Source organism: Dromiciops gliroides, chromosome 2 (genome assembly GCF_019393635.1).
Source record: "Dromiciops gliroides isolate mDroGli1 chromosome 2, mDroGli1.pri, whole genome shotgun sequence".
NCBI lineage: Eukaryota > Metazoa > Chordata > Mammalia > Microbiotheria > Microbiotheriidae > Dromiciops > Dromiciops gliroides.
Window position 1 is genome coordinate 136,331,157 of NC_057862.1, and position 26,628 is coordinate 136,357,784.

General features: G+C 37.2%; 1 protein-coding gene across 1 annotated transcript in view; it reads left to right on the forward strand.

Moving 5' to 3' along the window:
* Positions 1 to 3,092: 3,092 nt before the first annotated feature.
* The window catches only part of MEF2A (myocyte enhancer factor 2A), a 224,415-nt gene continuing 200,879 nt past the window's right edge, over positions 3,093 to 26,628 (forward strand). Inside the window, 1 exon segment of the mRNA XM_043982784.1 lies at positions 3,093 to 3,248. The gene's annotated coding sequence lies outside the window, so the exon portion shown is untranslated.

Genomic DNA, 26,628 nt, shown 5'->3' on the forward strand with positions numbered 1-26,628 from the left:
TTTCTTAGGCAAAAAGGAGCTGATAGTGGAAAAAGTTTAAGAAGCCTTGCTACATAGTCCATTACTGGATAACTGAACAACAAAGCAGTAGGGAGGTGGTACAGGTATTCAGATGCTTATTTAATAAAATCAAGAAAGTAAATCTCATTGCAGAAGAGTGACTTGATTATGTCATAGGTATTTCAAGTTAGGTATTTTATAATTTTCTGTGATTCAAAGTTCTGAAGCTCATTTTTGTTTCTGCTTCTAAGTCTTCCATATGGACATAGCTATAGAACCACAGAATACTAAAGACAGAAGGAATCAGGGAGATAATTAAGTCCATCACCTCCATTAAATATACAAAGAAGAGAAAATTGAGGCCAAGATGGCAGTGTGGAACAATGAAAAAAATGGTGGGTCTTAAGTCAGAAGACTTGGGTTCAAATGCCTGTGTGATACTTGTGCAAATTTCTGAACTTCTTTGGGCATCTCTTTTCTCATCAATAAAATATAGGACTTGGACTAGATCTGCTCAGCTACAGCTCTATGAGAATTTCCAAGGTCACAAGATAAATGACAGAACGACTCAAACTAAGGTGTTCCTGTTAGAAATTCAGTGCTGTTTGCACGTGAACCTGCGTGCCTAGAGTAGTGGGTGGGAGTTGTAACAAACATAGCTTCCCCCAGGACAATGCAAAAGTCCTGTTAAATTTCTGCTTAAATTCATTGCAGTGCTTCTCTGAGTTCCTTCCTTGCCCTCCGTGGTTCAAGCAATCCAAATGCAGAATTTTTTAAAGCAGCTGAGCAAGTTTTGGCAGGGTTTGAGATGGGGTGGAGAGAAAAGGAACAGTATTCCAGTTTTTTTGGAGGGCTTTAATTTCACTCCACTACTTCTGAGCAAAAGAAAACCACTTTGGAACACCCTGTTTTATTTCTCTCAGTGCTTTGTTTTTCCTCTTTTCCTTCTTGTGAGGTGAAAGGGTGGGGGGGTCAGGCGAATCATCTCTGTACCATCCCTCCCTTCTCCTACCAAGCCCTACTTTTGGCTAAAAATGTTGTTTCCTCCATTATAGTGGAGTCACAGAACTGTGTCCATAGGTTTCTATGGTTTCTAGTAGTTTTGGAAAGGAGAAAATGTTTTCACATTAATTTCTCATTTATTCTAATTTTGTTAAAGTCTTAAAAAAAACCACTTGTTTTAAACACTTAGGACTTCTTTTATTCAGTACTGTATATACCTCCTTCAGGTTAAATGTTTCTTTTTTTGTTACCTATGTTCATATGTATGTGTTATTTGTCTCCCAGTTGTTTTTCCCAGTATACTTGAGGGAGGAATCACGTCTTCATGGCATTCACTTTCTAATTCCCCAACATCAGGTTCACAGTAAGCACTCAACAAATGTGGACTGACTGAAGTTACTTCTCCTGTCTCTCCCCCCCACCGTTCCCCCAAATCCCACAAAACACAACCACCTTTGGAGATCTTTAGAATTTATTTATTTATTATTATTTATTTTACAAATGAAATCAATCAGCACACATGCTACTCTAGATCCAGATGCTGTGCTCTCATAAACAGAAATAGCCCTTCATAGAAAGTGGCCTTTCATGGCCGAAGAAGTAAGATTAGAACAGCAATATTAAGTATGATAAGGAATAAGTCCTATATGCTTAGAAATTATTTTTGGGGGGGCGGAGATAGGAAAGGACTGCTTTTGTGGTTGTCAGACACCTTGCATCGCACCCCTTTCTTCCTAACGGAAAGCTATTCTATAGACTTTGTCTTAAAGCCTATTTAGCCAGTTTGGCCTCCTTTAAAAGAGGCAAGGACATCTTTGCCCAGTTTTCCACCCTGGGCTGGAGGGCTTTCTTTTCACACAAGAGGTGCACAGGTCCAGCACAGAATGCACTTTTCCAGAGGTGGCGGCTCACATTTTTTTTTTTTCCTCCCGAGATTTATGTCGCCGGTGTGGCCTTTGTGGGGCAGGGATTTCCATTGTGTTTGTTTAGAGCGCCGGACCCGCTGTCAAGCACGTCCCGTGATTACAGGTGCTGTGCAAATAACAATACAAGAGCGCCTGGGAAGTGCAGCGAGATCCAGAGGGAGATAGAAAAAGTGTGCCAGCGGGCTGGAGTGGCGGCTGGGCGAGGCGGGGCCGGGGGTGGGGCCGCGGGGAGGGAAAGGCCGGGAGAGAAGCGTGGCTGGACTGGCCCAAGGCGACGCGGAGGGAGAGCGAGCCTCCAGAACAAGGGCAGGAGGAAGGAAAAAGGAGACATCTGCAAGTGCTGCGAAGGGCACGGCGAGGTACACGCGCCATAAGCAGGACCCGAGGCGCGGCTTCCTGACGCATGCGTTCCAGGTCCGTTTCCCGCCCTCCCTCCCCCCATTCTGCCTGGCACCCCACCAGCCTCGGTCCTAATCCGGGGTCGCTCTGACTGGAGCATCTCCAGCTTCCCCGGGGAGCCCCGCCCTCCCTCGGCCTTTATTGGCTAATGGCTCCGCTCGCGCGCAGTGATTTGAGAAATTTTTTTTTCTTGTCCCTGGTGTCGCCGGTTTTGCTCCGGTTGGTTTGGTCCGAGACTAAGGGGGTGGGAGAAGCTGAAGGCGGAGGGGGGGCGGGGGTCGCGAGAGGAGAGTGTGTCTCTAAAGGGCCGTGAAGCCTGTCCGTGGGCCCCACCCCTGAAGGCATCCGAACCAGCATCAAGTGACCAATATTCCTTCCAGGGGAACACCGTCCTTCAGATGAAAGCCAAGCTCCAGACCATCCCCCGGCGCCAAACCGCCGTCATCTCCTTCCTGTGCTGGGTGATCCGTCCCTCACCCACCCGGAAAAATATAGTCCGTGCCTCACGTCCCAGTGGGATATCCCTTGAGTCTAAACGCACTGACTAGCCCTCTAACTTCATTGTCACCTTCTTCACCACCGGCCCCTCTAGGTTCGAACGCAAGGGGGAGAGAGCCACGAAATGAGGCTTATCCACTGCGGGGCGAGAGGGAAGGAATAAGGGAGGAAAAAGGCGTAGGGACACTTGAGGTAGAAACTCTCACGGCGCACGCGCGCGGCGAATGGAAGAAGTTCCGGTTTGGCTGGGGCCCTGTTTCCTAAAAATAGCCTCCGTGTTGGGATTCATCCGCTGATGTCCCAGTGAGTCCCAGGCTGAAGGAGGAGGAGGCTTCGGGCAGTGCTGTGTATGTGTGTGTGAGTGTGTGAGTGTGTGTGTGTGTGAGTGTGTATGTGTGCAAGCTAGCCCCGCGGGGGGATACGGTGAGTTCTGACCTGGCTCGTATCCAGACCTGGGTAACGGAGTGGAAGGGGTTAGGGGTCGGCGTCTCCGTTTCCGTGAAGTGGCCCGGGTAGGAGGCTGGGTGTGGGTATATTGGGGTCGGGGGGTGGCGGGCCGTGTGATGAAGCGTATTCGGGGGCTGTGGGCTGTGGGGGCTGGAGGGAGTGCATTTGAGATTGCTGGGCATACACTGGACTGATGTGGCATTGACCGGGTGGGAGGGGGGTCGGTTGGCTGCGGGGTCACGCTAATGAGATCTCTGTGGGATCGGAGGTTGGTAGGGAGGTGTTAGGAGGGATGAGGAAGGGCGCCGAGGTTCACTGTCTCGGAGGTGAGGGTCGTCGGGAAGGAGGAGGTACCCTCTGGAGGTGGGGTGGGAGATGAGTGGTGTCAAGGTGCTGGGAGGCTTGGAGAAGCGTGAGCCTGGATGCACTATTAGTAAGAGGTGTAGGTTCTGTGAGTGTGTGTGTGTGTGTGTGTGTGTGTGTGTGTGTGTGTGCGCGCGCGCGCGCGCGCGCTTTAGAGGGTTCTTATTTGAAGATTAAGTTAGGGGGTTTGTAAATGGGGGGCCGGAATCTCTGAAATACAGGGACAGTCACTTTTGGGCATGCTATTGAAAAGAATCATGAAAAATTTCTGATGAACTCATCGTATCTGTGCCCCCTTCCCCCCAAACCCCATTTTTTGGGCGGGGGATTGTTGGGAGGCTGTGGAGTGTCAGTCCTGTTTTTTCAAAGTTAAGGGAGCTTTTGGGCTTAGCGAAATTCTCTGAGACTGGGGATGCCTGAGGCTATTAGAGGATGGCATTGTCTTAATTGGGCCACTGGAAGTTCCTGCTACATCTGACCCTATCACTGTGGTTAGGGAGCGCTTTGGATTTGTTGACCTGTAGTTGGTTGAAAATGTTTCTCTTAATTGGTTCTTTATATTGGATCTCCTAAGGTTTGCTTACTTTGTGAAAAAGGCTGATTTAAATTTATGGGCTAGTCATGTTACTTTTTGCTTTAGGAAGTTCTTGTGTATTTGTGGGGAAGGGAGGTAGAATAGGACAACATGTTAACAGTGAGATATTGCAAAGAATCTTTAAAATGCCCTGTGGCAGTAAGCAGTCAATAAATGTAAGGTATAAATAAATGTTTGGGAATGGGTGGGGGGAGGGAAAGAGGAGAAATGTAGTGGGAGACACCTGCTAATGTGAAGCAGTACTGAGAGTTTAGTAATGAAGGAATATGCTTGCAGGTAGGCTCCTTTCTCTACTCTTTATGGTTCAGTAAATCTCAGTCCTATGGATATATTATGGATTATAGAAGCTTTTAAAATATAGGACTAGATGTCCACCACGTTTAGTGGGGTTGCAATTGCTGTTGCAATTAAGACGGTTAGCTTTTTCAAAATTAAGCTAGTAGTGACAAATTGAGAGATTGTTGTTGAAGTGAAAAGTCCAGAGGTTTAAATTGAGTTTTCTATTGTACAGTAGTGGCTGTTATGCTTCCAAAAAGTTCTAGGCATTTATCTTTATTTTAGGATAAGGAAATGACATAATAGTACGAAATAAGAATTAGAGATAAGTTAGAAAAAGGACCTGCTTTTATATATTATTTTTCCCATTTTCTGTGTAAAGATCTGTATAAAACATTTAGATTTATATCAGTGATTGAAGATTGTTATTGTATAATTTATTACTGTTTAGCTGGAAAGTTTTCTGACTGTACTTTTACCTTGCATAAAGATATTTTCTCCTTAAGAATCCAACACCGATGTTTTGTCATCTTAAGTACTTAGGATCATCAGTTTTAAAACCTGTGTTCATCATGACAGGTACATGAACAATTTATAGGAAGAAGTAACAACATTTTTTGAAGACATACAAAATGCCATTTATCTTAATCAGAATTTAATTGAGGATATGCACGGTTAAAATAGCTATGAGAATACCATATTTTAAGAGACAGCTATCTTTACTCTTTCTAGAGGTGACAGTATTGCTTTCAACATTGTGACAAATGGAATACATGTTCATAGCATCATAGTTCTAAGATTAGAATTGGTTTATATATTACTGTACTCATAATTAACTTAAACATTGTATTTTTCACTGGAAATGGTAAAATGAGTACTTTCACAAATGGTTGTGATAATGATTAGAATACCTTCATTGCAGTAAACTAATGATTTAAGAATATATCAGTTTACTTAAACTTCAGGTTAACTTGATGCTTTCTACAAGTTACTTGTGCTTTAGGAATTTTAATTAAATTAAATTAATTTTTTTGCAGTCACTCATTTTTGGGTAAAAATTATGATAAAAGAACATTTCAAAATATTTCTTCTTTTCTTTACTTTCATATTATATCTAATTTTAACTGTTAGAACTTTATTAATAATACTGAAAGTTTAAATCCCCTCCTAGTATGTATTTCATAAAATTAAATTATGAAGCTGAAAAATAGTGCCACAGGGCTTAGAGGATGTAATTTGAACAACACCATGCTGAGAACACTAGTATGGGTTGCATCTACATTATAATTGTCTTATGAACCCATAGAGGTTTTGTAAACTAATTTATTTATATTGGTGGAGGTCAAGGTGTAGGAAGTCATATTTAAGGGAAGTTCAAGTGCTTTTTAGTGTTTGAATTTTTTTCTTTCTTTTTTCCCATTTTTTTTTTGCATAAGATATTGAACTACTACACTGAAGGCTAAAATGTATTGCTATATAATACGCTATAATGAGCATCTATTAAATATGTATGAGTAAGGTACTATGCTTGGTGCTTGGTGCTGAAACTATCATAGATGATATAGCTTCAAAGATATAAAAATAACAGTCACCCTTGAGCAGCCTATAGTTTAATAGGGCAGAATCAAAAACACATATATATGATACAGAGTATAATGTGATATAGGTAGATGAGTTTTAGACAAAAATATAAAAAATTTAAGGAGGAAAATTTAAATTTAAAATTTCAATTGTGGGAGAGAAGAATCATTCCAAGGAGAAGGTAATACCGAAACCAGTACCATTAAGAAAGGAATTCAATAAATGTAGATGTAAAAACCTCAAAGCACCATATAAATGAGTTGTCATTAGTATTGTGTGGAGTTAAGGCATTCTAGTTTGAGAGTACATGGGGGTAGAGAGATGGCAAGGAAAGATAAGAAAAAAATTTGTAGTAGAGTTGGAATGTAGTTGGTATGAAAAGGAATTGTGTGAAGTAAAGCTGTAAAGATAGATTGAAGATTTTTCAGGCTTCAAATACCAGGCTAAAGGAATTTGCCTTTTATCTTATAGGAATTGGGAAACCACCAAATCTTTTTGAGTTTGAGAATAATGTGGTTGGATTTATGCATTATGAAGATGATTTTGACAGATTTGTGAAAGATGAACTGGTGTGCTGGTGAGATTGGAGGTAAAGAAAACAGGATGATATTGCATAGAGGGTTTGAATTAGGTTGGTGGCCATGTGAGTAAAGAGGAAACATTTGAATGGGATTGTGGAGGTATCATTGACTGGATTTTATAAGTCACTGGATATTTGGAATGGTGATGATGGAGAAGTTAGAGTCAAAGATGAGTGGAGGCTTGGAGAATGGAGAGATCACTAACTGAAAAGGAAATGGAAAGAAAGAGGAAAGGCTGGAACTTTTTTGAATATGTTGATTTTGAGGTGTTTATTGAAAATCCAAATAGGGATATTCATCAGGCATTTGGAAATGTAGGACTGGATAAATAAATTTAGAAGAAATTTTATTTCTATTTCAAACTGTGGGAATGGATAATTGCCATAGTCATTCAACAAATGTTGATATTTCCTCCAACATGATAGCCTTCCAGTTCTTCAGTTTCTCCAATACCATAACATTTCTTTATTTTTCTACGGACACATGGGGATGTGCCTTCAAACTTTTGATACTCGTTCAAAAGTGTTCTACTTACTATAATCAAGAATTTTTAAATTCCTCTGTCCAACTTTACATTCCTGTATGGGTGGAATCATTTTTTCCCCTATGCCTCACTATGGCTAAACATATTCATCATCCTCACAGTAATCTCCAGTCCCTCTACTCTTCAGTACTTAACTGGACTTTCACCCCTAATTTGGCTTATAATTTTTCTCCCTTGTCTTATAGACAATATAGTTATCTAGTATGTAGACACTATGCTTATCTGTGAACATTTCATTGTCCTCAGCTCTTGAATTCTTTGTTCCCCAATGTCCTATTCCTTGCTAAATCTCATTACTTCCACCATTTACTTCCTCTCCTTTTTATATACTCCTTTATGGTGCTGGAGGAAGTCCCCCAGTAGTGCCAATTCTACTACATATTGACAATATCTAATGTCAGCTGGGCCCTCATTATAACAAAGCAATCCTTTTAGTATTTTCTAATGGATTTTTTTTATCCTGTTCTCCAAATCATCTTTTCTGAAACTTCTCTCCTCAAATCTCCCATCCCTTGAGAACCTCACTTCATATTTTATTGAGAAAATAGGGGTCTTTGGCAGTGAGCTTCCCTCTTCTGTTTTTCTACAATTCAAAACCCTCCAAAACCACATTCTTCATTCTCTCGATTCTTTTGCTGTAGTCTTTGAAGAAGTGACCTTCTACTTATGAAGGATACCTTTTTACTTGTGTTCTTGATGCTATCTTCTACTATTTCTTATAGTAGATTTCTTTATGGATCATTCTTTTTCTCTTTCATCTTCAATATCTTCTTACCTCCTGCCTGTTCCTGCTTCCTATACATATGCCTTAGTCTTTCCCCATCCATAAACACACACACTAACACACACCACCACAAAACTTTGATGACTCTATCATTAAGTAAAACTGTCATTTTATATCTCTCCTTTTCACAGCTAAACTGGAAAAAAAAATCTACACTTGTTGCCTCTAATTCCTTTCTTCTCACTTCTCAACACCTTGGAATCTGGTTTCTGATCTCATCATTCAGCTGAAACTATTGTCTCCAAAGTTACCAGTGATCTCTTAATTGCCAACATTTGGCCTGATTGACCACTCTTTCTTCCAGGATACCTTCTCTTTGTGTTTTTATGACACTGCCCTATTTTGATTCTCCCTTTACCTAGCACCATACTAGTACATCATAGGTGCTTAATATGGACTATTCATTCACAGTGTCCTTCCCTGGATCATTCATTCCTGCTCCATAATTGTGGTGCCCTATCTGAGCTCTTTTCCTCTATACTCTCTTTTTTGGTGCCCTCATCAGCTTCCCTATGCTCAATTATTATATCTGTGCCAGGCCTTAGCTTTTTTTCTTGAGTTCCAGTTTTACATCACCAAATACCTATGGGACATTTCAGATTGGTTATCCTATAGGCACATCAAACTTAACATATCTAAAACATAACACTATATTTTTCCCCATGCACACTCTTCCATAATTCTCTTTTTCTATTATCCTTGCAGTTACCTTTGTTTATAGGCTATGAATGATCCTTGAGACTTCACTCTTTCCTCAGCTGGAATAGCCAGTTTCCAAATCTTGTCAATTCTACTTTTATATTTTTTGCATCTTTTCACTTCTTTCCATTTACATGGCTTCCACTCAAATTCAGTTCTGCCTTATCAGTAACTTTCCAATTGGTTCCCTGCTTCAACCTATCCTCTCTGCATATCTGCCAAATTATATTTGTATAGTTCAAGTTTAAGTGTCCTCTTCTTAGTGATCCCCAGTGGCTGCCTGTTGCATTTAAAGTTCTTGAGACCCTGATTACAAATTAGCTTTCTAGGCTTGTTATACATTAGTTTCCTCCATGGCCTCTATGGTCCAGCCAAATTGGCCTTTTTGCTGTTCCTCACACAGGATGTTTTAAGAAATATATATAATTTATTTTTTCCTCCAAGTACATGTTAAAACAATTTTTAATGTTTTTTAAAAAAAATTTTGAGTCCCATATTCGATATCTTCCTTCCCTCCCCACTACTTGAGATGGTAAGCTATCAGATATAGGTTATATATATGCAATTATGTAAAACATTTCCATATTAGTAATTTTGTATGAGAAGATTTGAATAAAAGAAAGAAAATGGAAAATAGTTTGCTTCAGTCTGTATTCAAACAATATCAGTTTATACTCTGGAGGTGGATAGTATGCTTTATCATTAGTCCTTTGGGATGGTTTTGGATATTGTATTGCCAAGAATAGCTAGAACATTCACAGTTCTTCATTGAACAGTATTGCTATTACTATGTATGATGTTCTCTTGGTTCTATTCACTCAACATCAGTTCATGTAAGTCCACGTTTTTCTGAAATCATCCTGCTTGTCATTTCTTATAGCTCAATAAAATTCCATTATAATTATATACCATAGCTAGTTTAGTTCTCCAGTTGATGGGCATTCCTTTGATTTCCAGTTTTTCACCACCACAAAAAAGAGCTCCTATAAATATGTTTGTACAAATAGGTACTTCCCCCTCTCTTTTTTAAACATCTTTGGGATATAGACCTAGCAGTGGTATTGCTGGATCAAAGGGTGCGCACAGTTTTATAGCCCTTTGGGCATAGTTCCAAACTGCTCTCACATGGGACATTTTACCACCTGTCTCTTTGCATTTGTACAGGCTGTTCCTCATCCCTGGAATGCACTCCCTGTTCACTTTTGCCTTTTATTTATTAAAAGAAGTTTTTATTGATATCTTTTTATATATTACTTATACTTTCCAATATATCTCTCATCCCTCCCTAGAGAGCCATCCCTTATAACAAGAGTAAAAAAGGAGAAAACTAGTTGAGCAAAACTAATCAACAATCAACCAATCATTGCCATCATATCCAGTGTTCCACACTCTTTATTAGTCACCTTTCTGTTAAAAAAAAAGTAGAGGAGAGTCCCTTCTCATCTATCTCTAATTTGGGACCAAGTGTGGTCAATGTAATTTTACAGCATTCACTTTTAATTGTTCTGTTGTTTTTTTTTCTTTTTAGATTGTATGTATTGTTTTCCTGGTTCTGCTTACTTCACTCTTCATCAGTCCACATAAGTATTCCTATACTTCTCTCTCTCCATATATATATATATATGCACATATATATATATACACATGTATATGTATATGTATATATATATATATATATATATATATATATATATATTCATTATTTCTTAAACTGGAGTAGTATTCTGTTATGTTCTTATACCACAGTTTTGTTTAACCGGTCCGCAATTGATGTGTCCGTGTTTTGTTTAGTTATTTGCTGCTACAAAAAAATGTCATAAATGTGAGATAATATTAAAAATAATTTCTTTTTTTGAGCTATATGCCTAGTAATGGGATCTGCATGTCAAAGGTTAAGAACATTTTAATGACGTTTATAAAGCATACTTATAAATCTTTTCAGGAATGGTTGAACAAATTCACAGCTCCACCAACAGTGTATTACTAAGTTCATATTTCTACAGTCCCACTACAATTAAGTATTCCCATCTTTTCCAGTTTGTTAGGTGTGAGGTGAAACTTTATAGTGATTTGATTTTCATTTCTCATTATTAGTGAGTCAGTGTCAGTCACCTAGCTTTTATTAAGCACTTACTATGTGCCAAGCACTGCACTAAGGGCCTGGGTATACAAAGAGCTCACTATCTGTTGCAGGAGACAACCTGTAAACAACTATGCATAAACAACATAAAAACAGGATCTCATAGTACACGGAGGGGGAATAGTGTATATGAAGATTGGAAAAGTAGGAAGGGGACAGATTTTATGAAGACCTTGGCAACAGATTGGTCATGGGGGTATGAGAATGAAGAGTTGAGGATATTACCTAGATTGTGAAACTGGGTACTGAGAGGATGGTGGTGCCTTTGATCGTAATGGGGAAGTTTGGAAGGGGTGAGGATTTTTTTATTTTTGAGGAGATAATGTTTTAAATTTTGGACGTATTGAGTTTACAGTTTTTGTGAGACATCCAGTTGGAGATATCCCTATTTGTGAGACTAGAGATCAGCAGAATGGTTGAAGAGTAGATTTGAGAATCATTAGTATAGAGGTGATAATTGACTCTCTGGGAGCTGATGATATCACCAAATAAAATAGAATAGAAGAAGAGACTAGAGTCCAGGACAAGAACATTGAGGCACCTGTGGTTAAAGGGGTATGACTTGAATTAAGAACCAGCAAAGGAAACTGAAGAATGGTCAGACAGGTAGGAGAACCAGGGAAAAGTGGTGTTATGAAAACCTGGAGAAAAAAAGAGGATCAAGGAGAAAAGGGTGATCAACAGTGTTAAAGGCTGCAGAAAGGTCAAGAAGGATGAGGTTTGAGAAAAGGTCATTAGATTTGGTAATTAAGGGATCATTAGTAACTTTGGAGAGAGCAGGTAATGATGAGGTTGGAAACCAAACTTAAAAGGAAGCAGAAGCACTGAATGTACATTCCCTTCTCAAGAAGTTAGCCACAGAAGGGAGAAAAGAGAGATGGAATGCTAGCAAGTGTTTTTTGAGGATGGAGGGGATGTGGACATTTTGGTACGATGAAGAATAGAGTGAATTCTAAAGGCCTCTTTCAATGACCTCAGTTTTTCACTGAAATATGAGTTGGTTTTTAATATAGTGGTTGATAGTTTGTAATTCTCTTTTTGAGAACTGTCCGTATCTTTTCCACTGTGTCTTTTAGTCTTGAAGTCTTTGTGTGGTACAGTGGCTACAATGCATGGTTTCAGGAAAGCCTGAATCTGAATCCTGTCTCAGATACTTACAACCTATGTGACCTTGGTAAGTCACCTAACTTCTCTGTGCCTCAGTTTAATTATCTATAAAATGACATAATAGTATCTAGTTCACAGAGTAGTTGTAACACTCAAATAAGACAATGAATGTGAACTATATATGAAAGCACTTTGCAAATCTTAAAATGCTATATGTTAGCTATTATTACTTTTGTGTTACTTCTCAAAATATCAACTATCAGACCATTTTCAGAGATACTTGACAAAGTTTTTTCCCTCCAGTCTCTTCACTTATGCTAGCTGTGTTGTTCACCTTCACTTTTTAGAATCCTAGGTTTCCTCCAGTGTGCAAATTCAAGTACTCCCTCCTATATTAAGCCTTTCCTCATTCCTATTCCACTTGTCTTCTTTAGCTGACTACCTCCTCTCTCATCCCTACTATTCCTCAATTCTCCCTGTCTACTGGCTGCTTCTCTACTGCCAATAAACATGCTTATATCTCCCCATTCTCAAAAAGCTCTCATTTGATCCATCCCTGCTGACTAGTAGCCCTCATCTTTTTTCTCTTTTGTGGCTGTCCTCTTTGAGAAGGGAATCTATAATAGGTGCCTTCACTTCCTTTCTTCTCACACTCTTCTTAAGTCTTTGCAATTTGGCTTTCAACCTAAAGTGCTAATGATCTCTTAGTGGCCTTTTCTCAATGCTTATCCTTCTTGACCTCTCTGCAACCTTTGACATTGTCAATCAACCTTTTCTCCATGACTACTATAGGTTGTCATGATTTCTTTAGATTTTAGTGACACTGTTCTTTCCTAGTCCCCCTTTTAACTTTGTTCAGTTTTTTTTTTGCTGGCTCTTGATCTTTTCAGTCACTAACCATGGGTGTGACACAGGCCTCTCTCTCGAGTGTAGTTCTTCCTCTATACTATTTTACTTGGTGATCCCATCAGCTCCCCTGATTTCAGTGATCATCTCTATGTAGATGTCTCTCAGATTTATTTGACCAGCCCTAACTTGTCTCCAGTCTCATATCTCCAACTGCCTTTTTAAAAGTAAAAGTTTTTAATTAATCTTTTGTTTTTTACATCACTGTAGTTTACCCCAGTATCCCTTTTTTCCTCCTCCCAGAGAACCACCCCATATAACAAATAGTATTTCTATTACTAAATTTTAAAAAATAATAAACATTTTTATTTATAGTTTTGAGTTCCAAATTTTATCACCCCTTCCCTACCTGTACATGTGAGGGGTTATGCATGTATGATTATGTAAAACATTACCATGTTAGTCATTTTGTACAAGAAAACTTGAATAAAAGAAAAAAATGAAAGAAGCATACTTTACTCTGTGTTCAATCAATATCAGTTCTTTCTCTGGAGGTGGATAGTATGCTTCATCATTAGTCCTTTGGGATTGTCTTGGATCATTGTATCATTGAGAATAGTTGTCATTCATAGTTCTTCATCAAACAATATTGCTGTCTCTGTGTACAACATTCTCTTTGTTCTGCTCATTTCACTATATATCAGTTCATATAAGTCTTTCCAGGCCTTTCTGAAATCATTCTGCTTGTCATTTCTTATAGCACAATAATATTCCATCACCATCATATACCACAGTTTGTTTAGCCATTCCCCAATTGATAGACATTCCTTTGATTTCCAATACAAATAGTAATTGTGTGTGTGCATGTGTGTTTAGGAGGGGGAGTAATGAGGGGTAAGTGACTTGCCCAAGGTCACATAGCTAGTAAGTGTCAAGTGTCTGATTTGAACTCAGGTCCTCCAGAATCCAGGGCTGGTGCTTTATCCACTGTGCCACCTAGCTGCTCCCACAAATAGTATTTTTTAAAGACAAAAAGAAAGAAAGAAAAAGAGGGAAAAAATCAGCATAATTTAGAAATACATTGAAAAAGTCTGAGAATATGTGCAATGTGTGACACTTGTGGCCCTCTCACCTTTGCAAAGGAGTGGTTTGGGAGTGTTTGCTCATATCTTTTCTTTTAAGTCATGCTTAATTTCTCTATAATTTTGCAACATTCACATATCATTTGTGTGTATGTATATAAGTGTGATTGTTCTTTCCCTTTACATTGTAGTTGTTGTATATAATGTTTTCTTGGCTCTGTTTACTTCACTCTTGATCAGTTCATGTAGATCTTTCCATGCTTTTCTGTATTCATAACTTTAATCATTTCTTACATCACAGTAATGTTCCAATGAATTCATGCCCCACAGTTTGTTTAGCCATTCTCCAGTCTATGAGCAAAAATGTTTCCAGTTTTTTGCTGTCACAAAAAATGCTGCTATATATATTTTGATGTATATGAGGGCTTTCGTCATATGTAAATCATCATATGGGGAATTAGGCAAGCAATAGAATCTCTGGGTCAAAGTGTATCTACATTTTAGTCACTTTTTTTGCATCTTTCCAAATTGTTCTCTAAAATGGTTATACTGATTTATAGCCCCACCAATAATGTATCAGCAAGTCTATCTTCCTACAACCCCTTCTACAGAGACTGTTGATATCTTTTACCATCTTTGCCAATTTGCATTGTTTGAGGTGAAACCTCAGAGTTTTGATTTTCGTTTTTCTTATCATTAGTGATTTGTTGTAGGCTTTCATGTGGTTGTCAATTATTTGCAATTCTTTTAAGACCTTTGTTCATATCCTTTTGCCACTTTTTGGAAATGGCTTTGGGTATTTAATATGTGTGTGTATCTTTTTTCCTGTTAATCATTCATATATCTTGGATACCAAAATCTCATAAGAGAAATTTTATACAAAGTTTTTAAAAAATTTCACCGTTTCCCTTTTTATTCTAGGTATCAGTTTTATCTGTGCAGCAGCTTATCAATTTCATGTAATCAAGTTGTCTATTTCATCTTTTGTAATAATCTCCATCTCTTGTTTGGTTAAGAATACATCTCTTTCCTAAAGTTGTGAGAGGTATATGAATTGCTTCTTTTAGTCTAGATATTTGATTTATGCAATTGAAATAACATTCTTCTGAGAAGAGGTCCATAGTTTTCACCAGACTACCAAAGGCAGTCTGCACAAAAATATTTAAGAACTCATGGATTATTAGATTACCGAGGTAATAGAATCATAGTGTTGGAACTGGAAATGACTTGAGACCATTGAATTCAACCCTCTTCATTGTACAGATGAGGAAACTGAGGCACAGAGAAGTGAAGTGACAGGCTTAAGTTCATATAGATAGTAAATGTCTGAAGTGAGATTTGAACTGAGATCTTTCCAACTCCCACTATCCTTTCCAGTCTAAATTCTATTTCTGAAACCGCTTCAAGCTCTAAGTTCATATAAAGACCCCCTCCACCTCCCACTTTTACTTCCCACTCTCCTCTTTGATTCCTCCCCAAACACCTCTAGACTTCACTGAAACAGTAAAAAAAAAATAGGGAAAATTCAGCCATTTTCAGTTGTGCTGTGAATAATTTCATTTTATTTCAACCCATGTTATATACCTCTTTTGTCTTTTTTCATGCTAACTCATAAACCATGCAGTAAAGGTTAAAAAAAGTTGATAGCTATAATTCTTAAAGTGATGATCTAGGTTGTTAAAATGAATAATTATGTAAAAAAAGCAAAAAAAATTCTTAAGTTTGAGTATCCATACAGGATCTTGAAGTTAGTGATGGTTGAGAAAATGTTCTGTAGTACTAAATTCATTGTCACATTGTATATGAGATGTTTAATTATTTTTAAAACAGTTTTTGACTGTTAAAGACTATTTACATTAAAAAACAACAAAAACTATTATTGATCTAGAAAATAATTCTTAAATGAAAGCATTTTTACTAGTTTTGAGTAAAATATTTCTTTTATAAAAGAGTAATTATGGAAGTTGTAGCCAATGTGTGGTATTTAAGGTGGTATTTGGAATCCTGAAACTGTTTACCTACTAGGAATAAATGGAATTTTAAAATGTTTTCTGAAGTTATTAGTTTATGCTTTTTAATTTTCATTTTACTTCAGGTATGAAATGGAATGATTTTTAGTTCAACAGCCTCAAACCAGTCTTGCGTTTCAGATAACAATTATAAAGGTTGAGAGAGACACCTTAGTATTGTGTGTAGTATTTGTTGACACATATGATCAATATACTTCTTACAAACTGATTTCTTTTGGTTATTTAACTAGATTTTATAGTTGTGATGCAATCTGAATCATGGTTGTGAAGAAAATTCTTATCAGTGTTTTAATCATAGATTAAAATTAGTGAGAAAATATGTGATAGGTGGTTGTATAATTGTGACCATTTCATTTCTGGTTGGAATAAAACTATTATTTTGACATTACAGTAGAACCAAAGAAAATTATTCTTTTGAGAGATAAAAGACATATTTGTTGATCTTAGTAATTGACAGTTACTTAACTTCTTAGGGCCTGAATTTCCTTATCTGTAAAATGAGTAGTGTTGGGCTTCATTATGTCTTAAGGTCCTTTCTGCTTATGTAAATCTGTGAAATAATATGGGTTTAGAAGTCCTTTAATCAGTGCCATTCTCAGGGGTGGGGGGTGGGGTGGGGACGGGGAAAGAATCCCCTGAGTCCTGGAGAATAGGAAACATTTCCTGAACTCAGTTCTTCTTCCTGTCTGGCAAATAGCTATGGAATTTGGGAGATTGGTTTCCATTTTCCCCCCAAATAGCCAGTTGGGAGTAGGTAAATTTCCTAAACTTCAGTTGAAATGCATTTTCTTTATAGGTGTTAGATCTTATTATTAGGTTCCTAGGCAAGGCTACAAAGGTGTGTTTAACTCAGAGTTCAGTATGAAGTACAGCACTGATGGAGCAAGGTGACCATAGACTTGTGAATTAGCCTGGAAACTTAACCATTATGGTACCATTGTTTTTTATAGGAAAATGAATTCTAAGATTAAAAAAACAAACACACACCTCACTTAAAATGAACCTTTAGAACCCAACCTGTTTGTAAATTGGTGGCTGTTGGCATTTAGGTGACATTTATCATTTATTATTCGTATGAAACATGAATGGGACGTTTGGCCTAATAATTGGGTATATTATAATGCAATGAAAAGAAGGGATAGATTTGGAGTCAGCTGACATGGGTTCAAATTCTGGCTTTGCCCCTTATACTGCTGTTGACTTGGGATAGTCACTTCTTTGAGTGTCAGTTTTTCTATCTGTAAATAGAGGGTTGAAGTAAAAGAACTCTTAAGGTCCCAGGCATAAATCTGTAGGATTATGAAGAAGTTGAAACTGAGCATCCTTTCCCACAATAATCCATTATGCAAAAACAACTTTATGCTGTTGTGGCTGGAGGAGAGAGGATAATGTTAGAAGTAAGGTTTTTGTGTAAATTTTGTTTCTTTAATTTCCTAAAATGTGAAGTTTACTATTAGCTGAAGGTTTTTGATTTCTTGTAAGGAGATATCACTTTTACATAAAATTGCTTAGGAAAAGGAATTTTTTTTCTTTTAGAAATACAAACAATTCTGTCTCTTCTACTTGAATCCTGTGTTAATTTCAACAACCATTTATTAAATTTTTACATTTGAGAGGAAATGTGCAGGGCTAGATAAGGATACTGAAGACCTGAGTTCAGGTTCTAATATATGCTGACTGTGAACCTTGCAAAAACATTTAACTTTTCAGACCTCAGGCAAGTCTAAGACTTGGAGTCACAGAACAATTAAAATATTAATTGGTAGGGGGAAATTCTACCAATAAGATGTCACATTCAAATTCATGCAGGACACAGTATTGGCTGCATTGATAATAGCTTAGATTTGCATAGTGCTTTAAGGTTTGTAGAACTGCTTACATATATTTGTATTTCAGTCAGACAGTCTTATTAAGTAGATGTTACCATTAATCCCATTTTAGAGATGAGGCAATTTAATATGAGAGGTTAAACATACCCAAGGTCGGACAGCTAAGTGAGGTGGAATTTAGGTCTTCCTGACTTCTAGTCCTTTCTTCTAATTCATACATTTGCTTTGTCCTCCTAGCTAAATTATTTAAATCCTTGAAGGTAAAGACTCATGCTTCTTAGGTATTGAGCATGGTGCTTTGAATATAGTAGATGTGCAATAAATTTTTGCAATATGTACTTATGGAAAAGGGTCCAAGTTATGTTTTTAGTCTTTTGTTTTCTTACATATAGGATCTGATGCTTTTATGTGATTTAAAACCTCTATAAAAAGCAATATTGGAAAAAAAGCTACTTTAAAAATGAAAGCTTTATATAACATTTAACTGTTTAATTAAAATGCATCAAAATGTTCAAGTCCTGACATTTCCCTAATGTTAATCTTTGACTTCAGGTATGTTGATTCTGACCTCTCTGGGCCTTTGTCCTCTTCTTTTATGATTAGGATGTTAAAGAAGGTGACCTTGTAAAACATTTCTAAGTCTATGATTCAATGATTTTTACCTATGATTTTTAAAAATTTGAGGAAAAAACCATAAAGTATGGCAGAAAAAACACTGTTAGGGAGATGAGATCTTGAGATCATGTCCTAACCACCGGGTAACATTGGACAATTTCTTTAACTTCCTTGGACCTTAGTTTCTTTTGTAGAATGGAGATAACCTTCCATAGGCATTGAGTTAGATTAGATGACAGTGAGTTAGATGATGAGGTTTTGTTATTCTAAATACTGTAGAATATAAATGAAAAATTTCAAACAAGACAGGAAGACTATTGGCTTAATTTGAAAAATACATTTCCCAAGTTAGGGAGGGAGTTGGAAGAGAAATTAAGCTGTTTCATACAGGTAAAAAAAATTAATCTTGAAGCTTTGTTAATATGTTAAAAGGAATGAGAACAATCCAACAGCTAGAAATAGTTCTATTAACTATATACTAGATAATTTATTTTTAATAGTTCTGTTACCTAAAGAGTGAACAAAATATAGTAACAGAATCTGTTAAATTCTTTAAACATCAACTAGTTTAAAACTTATGTTAATTTTTTTCCAAAGCAATCACTAGGTATGCCTTTCAGTTAGAAGTGAAGAAGCTATGCTTCCCAGTTAAATTTGATTTTTGTATTCTATAATGTTTTAATGAATTTAGTAAAACATCTTTGCTCACTTTCCTGATATCTTAGGTTTTATCAACTTTTTTTTTCAGGGTAACTAAGCATGTCATACATCAGATTTTTAAGAAGATATACTGCTGACACAAAAGCATAATTTTGCTGATCCATTGTAATTACAGAATGAGCTTAGAGTTGCTTTTCCCTGTAGTGTTGATAGGTTTATGTGGATAGATTCACTTTTATTTTCTTACTTGGTCCTTTTTGTGAGTAATGGTATAGGCAGACAGGACAGGCCTTGGAGTCATGGGTGAGATAGATTTGTGGAACATGTTGTATTTTACTGGTGTTATAGGTATTAAGTTCCAATTTTAACCTAGTTTGTACCATGTTATAACGTAACATTTTCAGAGTGAATATGTATGTGTGTATATCTGTATTTATCTGTATCTCTATCTATCTATCTCAGTAATTCATCATTTAGAAAGAAATATGACATTTAATGAGCATCCGTATCCATCAATAGTCAGTAAAGTACCAAGAGTTAGGCACTGTGGTAAGCCCTGAAAATTTTCCCCCACTCTCACCCCCAAAACAGTCCCTTACTTATCTCTTGGGGAAAGACAGTACACAGAAGGAAGCTGAAAGTGGAGGGAAGGTACCTGATATTGGGACATGTTGGAAAAGTCAGAAAAGTTCCAAAGTCGTTCAGTCAGGTAGGAAATGAGATGTTTTGTACTGAGCCATATCCTTAAATGGAGGTTTTGAAGTTCAGAACTCAACCCTTCAATCAGAGGGCAGCTATCCTATCGGTTGACATTTCTACCTCCACAACATCTGAAAGAGATCTTATCCCATTTCTTCACTCACATACCTTACTTAGTTCAGACCCTTATCACCTCTTGCCTAGATTATTGCAATGCACTGCTGCCGAAGTAATTTTTAAATTAAATTTTTATTTTTCAGTTGGAAATTCTCTCCCTCCCAGTAGTTCTCTCCTACTCATTGAGTACACAAAAAGTATGGTGCCCATTATACATATGAATTCATGCAAAACATTTCCACATTAGCCATACCCTCCCCCCCTCCCCCAACCAAAGTAAGAAAAATAGGAAAGGGAAAAAATATGCTTCAGTCTGCACTCTTGCATCCATCAGTTCTCTATCTGGAGGTGGATATAATTTTATATCATGAGTCCTTTGAAGTTGTGGTGGTTTATTGATCAGAGCTATTAAGTCTTTTACAGTTGACTGTCTTTACAGTATTGCTATTAATGTGTAGTTTGTTGTGGTTCTTAACTTCATTTTGTATCATCAATTTATCTAAGTCTTCCATATTTTTTCTGAACCATGCCCTTCATCATTTGTTACGGTATGATTGTATACTGTCACATTCCTTTACCATAACTTGTTCAGCTATTCCTAATTTATGGGTATCCCTTCAGTTTCCAATTCTTTGCCACTACAGAAAAATGCTAGTATAAATATTTTTGTACATAGGAGTCCTTTCTCCTTTGATCTCTTTGGAATACAAACCTAGTGGTATTGCTGGGTCAAAGGGTATGCACACTTTTATAGCCCTTTAGGTATAGTTCCAAATTGTTTTCCCAGAATTATTGGACTAATTCAGAGCTAAAGTAATTTTCCTTAAATGAAAAATCTGACCATGTGATTTTATCAACACCAGGGAGTTTCCCATTGCCTTTAGGTAGAATACAAATTCAATTTAGTATTTAAAGCCATATACAACCTGTTCCCAACTTATCTTTATAGCCTCATTGGACATTGCTCCCCTTCTTGCACTCTGTGATCCAGCCAAATTGGCGTTTTCTTTATTCCTCACACGATGCCCCATCTCCTGTTTCCATGTCTTGCCCTTCCTTCTTACATCCACCTCTTAGAATCCCTCTCTTCTTTAAAAATGCAGCTCAGATACTATCTTCTGTCTTCAGCTTTCCCTGATCTCTACAACTGTTTCCTTCCTCCCATACTACCTATATTCATCTATTTGTTTTCTCTTTCTATTTATTGACCATATATTTGTGCTGTATATATTTTTATGTGTACTTATTTCTGCCATTAGGATGTAAACACATTTAGACTAGGGATTGTTTCATTCTTTATACTTGTATCCCCAGCACATAGTAATATTAATTACAATTTAATTTAAATATTTCATTATATTGGCATGTATATACTGTAGTTCAATAAATACTTGTTGTTTGATTCCTGGCAAAATTACAGAATTAAAAAATTTTTTAAATAGTAAAAATATTTTACCCTTTCCATTGCCTCCCCCCCCCCAACTTTAGAACTAAAGACAAAACAAACCCTTTTAATCATGTTTCATTATTAGTTCTTTGAAATTGTGGTTGCTCAGTATGCTGTTGAATTCCTAATTCTTTCAAAGTTGTTTTCCTTTACCATATTTCCTTGCATAAATTGTGCTCTTGGTTTTGTTCACTTTACTTAGCATCAGATCACACAAGCTTTCCCAGGATTCTCTGAACCCACCCCCTTCAAAATTTCTTAAGACACAATAGTATTCAATTACATACATATGTTCACATGTTTATAACTTTTATTCATTCCCCACCTTAGGGGTACTCTGTCAGATTCCCTTTCTTTGCCACTTCAAAAGAGTTATCAATATTTTTTGTATATCTTTAAGGCTTGTTTTTGCTTAGAACTAATCCTTTCCTTGACCTACCCTCCTTCTAATTTCCCTTTATTCCTTTTCCCTCCTACTTCTCTGTTGAACGAAATGTATTTCTGCACTCAGCTCTGTGTGTGTATGCCTACATGTATGTATTCTTTAACAAGTTCAGATAAGAGTGAGATTGAAATGTCAGCTGCTCCTCCCACCCTTTTTTTGTTTGTATAGAGGTTTACTTATGTAGTAGACATAATTATTCCTGATATCACTGCCCTGGTTATTTCTCTACAGGCTGGGCTAGATGCTGGAACTGAAATCCTGCTCTGCTCATAGGGTCCGAGTCATACTACTCCTTGCCTCTGAACTTGCTCATTTCACCCCCCCCCCCAATATTCCTTATACAGGAATGCTAGCAACAGGAACCCTTGTGTCAGTTCCTTTTTTCATCCTGATCTGGTTCTGTGACCCACAGCTGGGTAGAGGGTAGCAAAGCTGCCAGTTGACACTTGTCCCTATTGCAGTGTCCCAGGATGGGTCTGGGACCTCTTGCCCTGCTGTACAGCCTCTCCCTAGGTGTTGGATTGCACCTTGTGCCTGACCCCCTCCTCAGTGTGAGGAGACCTCTCCTCAGTCTTCCTAAAGGACTCGTGATTTATTATAGATTTCCCTATCAGGATTCAATCTAATGGATTTTCTAGGTCTGGAGTTTTGTGGGAAGGAGCAAGGCTGCATTTCATGCTACTCTACCATCTTGATTCTGCCTCCTATGGAATATATCATTAAAGAGGTGGTTAGATTGAACATCTAGAAAAGAAGGCAGTGAACACATAGAATTAGCATAGATTCATTATAAACAATCATGAAAAACCAACTTTGTCTTTTTTGACAGGGTTACTGGGCTATAGATTATAGGGAATGCTGGAGATGTAGTTTACCTGGAGTTGAGGAAAGCATTTGCCACACTGTCTCATCCTTGTGGACAAAATGGAGAGAGATGAGCCACATAAGGTGGATTTGGGTATTGATTCAATTGAGGGGGGGGACTCAAATTAGTCATTAATAGATTACTATTAACTTGGAGGGGTCTCTAGTGAAGTGTCCCAGGAATCTATTCTTTGCAGTTTGCTCTTTAACATGTTTATTAATAATCATTTGGATATGAGGCATAGATTGTATACTTAACAAAGTTGCAGATGACGAAATGCTGAGATCAAGAGGTAGCATATTGGATGATTAGAGTCAGGATCCAAAATTCAACAGGGTGCTAGAGTGTTGGGCTGAGTTTAATGAAATAAAATTTGCTAAGGAAAACTGTAAAATCTTACATTGGAGTTGAACAAATCAACTTTGCAAGTAAAAGATGGGGGAGGTGTGTCTAGGCAGCTGAATCTGAAGATCTGGGGAATTTAGTAGACTGCCAACTCAGAATTCATTCATTGCCTGAGAGGTGATGAGGTGACAGTTCCATTGTATTTTTTCCTGGTGAGATCATGCCTAGGATATTGTGTTCATTTGGGGGCTTCATATTTTGGGGAGGAAATTGCAGGATACTGGAGAGCTCTTCAAGGGGTGGGGAGGGTGCAACCAGCATGGTGAAGGGTCTTGGGATCATATCATGAGATCAGTTAAAGGAATTGGAAATATTAAGCTTGAAGACTAGGAAACCTAGGGGGAGGGGAATGGGAGATATATGGGGTAGAACGGGGCACAATAACTGTCTTCAAGTATTTGAAATGCTGTCATATGGAAGAGGAATTAGACTTATTTATATTTCCAGAAGTTAGAATCAAGAGTAATTGGGTAGAAGAAGCATATTTAGACTTTCAGCAAGAAAAACCTTTCTAACTATTTGGAGCTTTCCAAAAGTAGATGGAGAGTCAGCTAGGTGGTATGGAGAATGTGGGGAAGCCAACCAGCTGTGTGGTAGTGGTGTTGTTTTTCTAGCTCTGTTCATTTACAGTATCAAAGGATACCAGTTTTTGCATTTGCTAAGTGCCTAAATGGACTTTTTCATTACAAGTGTGATTTGTCACCCAAATATCAATATTGTGTATATCTTCATTAACATTAGTGAAATGTTTCTGGGTAACAACCCCAGATAATATTAAACTAAATCAAACCTTTTGGACAGAGAAAATAATTTGACTTAAAATTTATTTTACCTTTGATATTTTAATCATCTTAGCTTTATTTCAGTCTTTTGCTTTAGCTGTTTTCTAAGGGTTGAATCTGAAGTGGTTAAGAGATCATAGGGAGGAATAATGGAAGGCACCATGAGAATATATATTTCAGGGGAGTTACCCTTGTTAGTTCACTTCTTTGGAGCATAAGTCTGCATCAGTGTTCTGATATGACTGTTTTTTGACTTGTGATATGACAATGCAATTACTCATTTACATATGAAGTGATGAGAGAAGATGAAGATACTTGTGAGTATTACTACCTGTTACTGAGAGGTGGGAGAAGAAGAATTAGGATAGGCTTTTGCCCAATTTAGGATAGGCTATTGCCATTTCCTAAAAGAGGGACTAGATTATAACACTGCATCATCTAAGCCTGAAGTAGGAAGTGATGGATACAGTTGCTGTCGAGGAGCAAGCCCAGCTGAATAGTGGAACAGCATAGAGTTGGAGCATCAAAGAGGCAGACCAGTCAATTGATTTGTGCACCTGAAATGTCATGCCTGGTGAATTGTAAGCAAGGATAAGTTTAGCAGTGGAAACATTATTCACATAATAGTTACAAGAACTTTTATGGACAGCTCCTGATAAAGAAAGATCATGCCAGGTTTTAGAGTTGTAAGTTGTTTTGGCCACATGTATTTCCTACATACAGACCTTATTACCCTAGGACTTAAAGTGTGTACCATGAGAATGTATGAAATGTTTTTAAATATTATGTTTGTTTTGCATTTTCAATACGTTTTATTTAATAATTGTTTAATTGAGTATTAGAGGCTGATTTGTGAATAAGAAATACATATCAAGAGCTACAATGTTATTAGGAATATTCACCAACAAGGATTAGGACCTTGAGAGTATTGAATGTAGTAGCAGATTCTATCTGTTTAAGGAAACTTCATCTTTGCATCATGGATGTAGTGGGAGGAGAAATGACACATAGATATATAGTGAGTATCCCTTGGTGAGGGGCAGGGAGGAGGGGAAGGATAGGAAGAGAAAAAAACCAACCACTAAATTTTGCCTTGTATGCTATGAATATAAGCAGGTAAGCTGCTTATATGTAAGTGGACCCCCCCCCCCACCCCACTTCAGTTAGCACTTCTCATCTCTTGGTGGAGGCATCCCAGGACCATGTGTCTGAGAGTGGTAGGAGTGAATTTTAACGTCCCTTCAGACCACTTGGATATTGCCTTTGGAGAGCCCTGACTGCCAGCATTGAGGGAAATAACAACACTTCTGGAGATGTGACTTGTCAGCTGCCCAATCCAGTGCTGAAGCCCCTGCCTCCTCAGAAGCCATAGATAGCTACTGAAAAGCTAGAAAAGAACATTATTGACACAAATCTTTGGTACTGTCAGATGACTGATCATCAGAAACAGATGTGGCTTTACCAGTGGAAATGACACTAAAGAAGAAGCATATCATCTATTTCACTGATGCACCCTAAGGACCATGACCTTTGGATTTGACTTGAACCTGAAACCTATGTTTGTTATCTCCCCCATTAGAGTATGAACTCTTTGAGAGGAGGTTCTACCATGCTTTTGTCTGTATCCTTAGTGCTTTGTACATAGTGCTAGATGGTGTAGTGGAAAGATCCCTGGTCATGGAATGAGAAAGACCTGAGTTCAAATAATTTAGAAAATTATTAGCTCTGTGATCTTGGGCAAGTCATTGACCTCTGTTTCCCCATCTATAAACTTTGGACAATAATAGCACTTACCTTCCAAGGTGGTTATGAAGATCAAATGAAATAACATTTGCAAAGTTCTTAGTATAATCCCTGGCACATAATAGGCACTACATAAAAGCTAGCTAATAGTAATAATAAATACTTTTCCATTCATTAATAATAAATTTATGATTTTAATTGTATTCAAGTCATTCAACTTGAGAATCAGAAACTGAATAGATGTCAAAATGGAAATTCATATTTTAAGAGAAGCTTAGGTATACTTAAGGTATACACATTTTTAGATTTTAAAAATTTGTTTGAAAAACAAGACTTCTTTAAAGTGCTATTATTCTCGCATAAAATTCTTTGAAGATTTTAAGAACTCAGGGCACAAAACCTATTATTATGAGCAGATAACATTTAAATATAAGGAGAAAATAACTGACATTTATTTAAAAATAAATTATTATTGATATATTTTAATTTTATACTACCTTTTATTTCTTAAGTGCTGTTCATAACATTATTTGATCCTTACCAAAGTCTTGTGAACTAGGTGTTACAGGTAACTTTTTTGGTCTGGATTTGTGTTTTCATTGGTATAGGGAACTGATCTTGCCAGGCTAAATAACTTCTCCATTTTTCATGTAGTCACTATGAATCATAAGCAGTAATTGAGCCTAGGTATTCTAACTCCAATGGCAGGCCTATTTAATATACCACTCTGCCTCTCACTGCTAACCCCATTTTGCAGAGACAGAAATGAGGCTTAACAGGATACTGAATTAGCACACATAGCCCTAATTTTGACTAAATACAAATGCAAATTAATTGTTCTCTGCCTCAGTGTCATTTATATTATTTATATTTTTTCTCTTTTAGGGGTTTTTCATATATTTAGTTTACATATGAAGTTTCTTGTTGCATAGTTCCAATAGTTTTAGTGGATTGAAAAGAGGCATTTACATATTTAAAATTATTATCAGGTTGTATAACAATAGTTTTTGCTGTTGAAATGTAATTTAGATGTGTTTGAGTGAATGAATAAACATCTATTAAGCACTTAGAATGGACATAACTGTGCTAAGTACTGAGGATACGCCAAATAGAAAAAGACA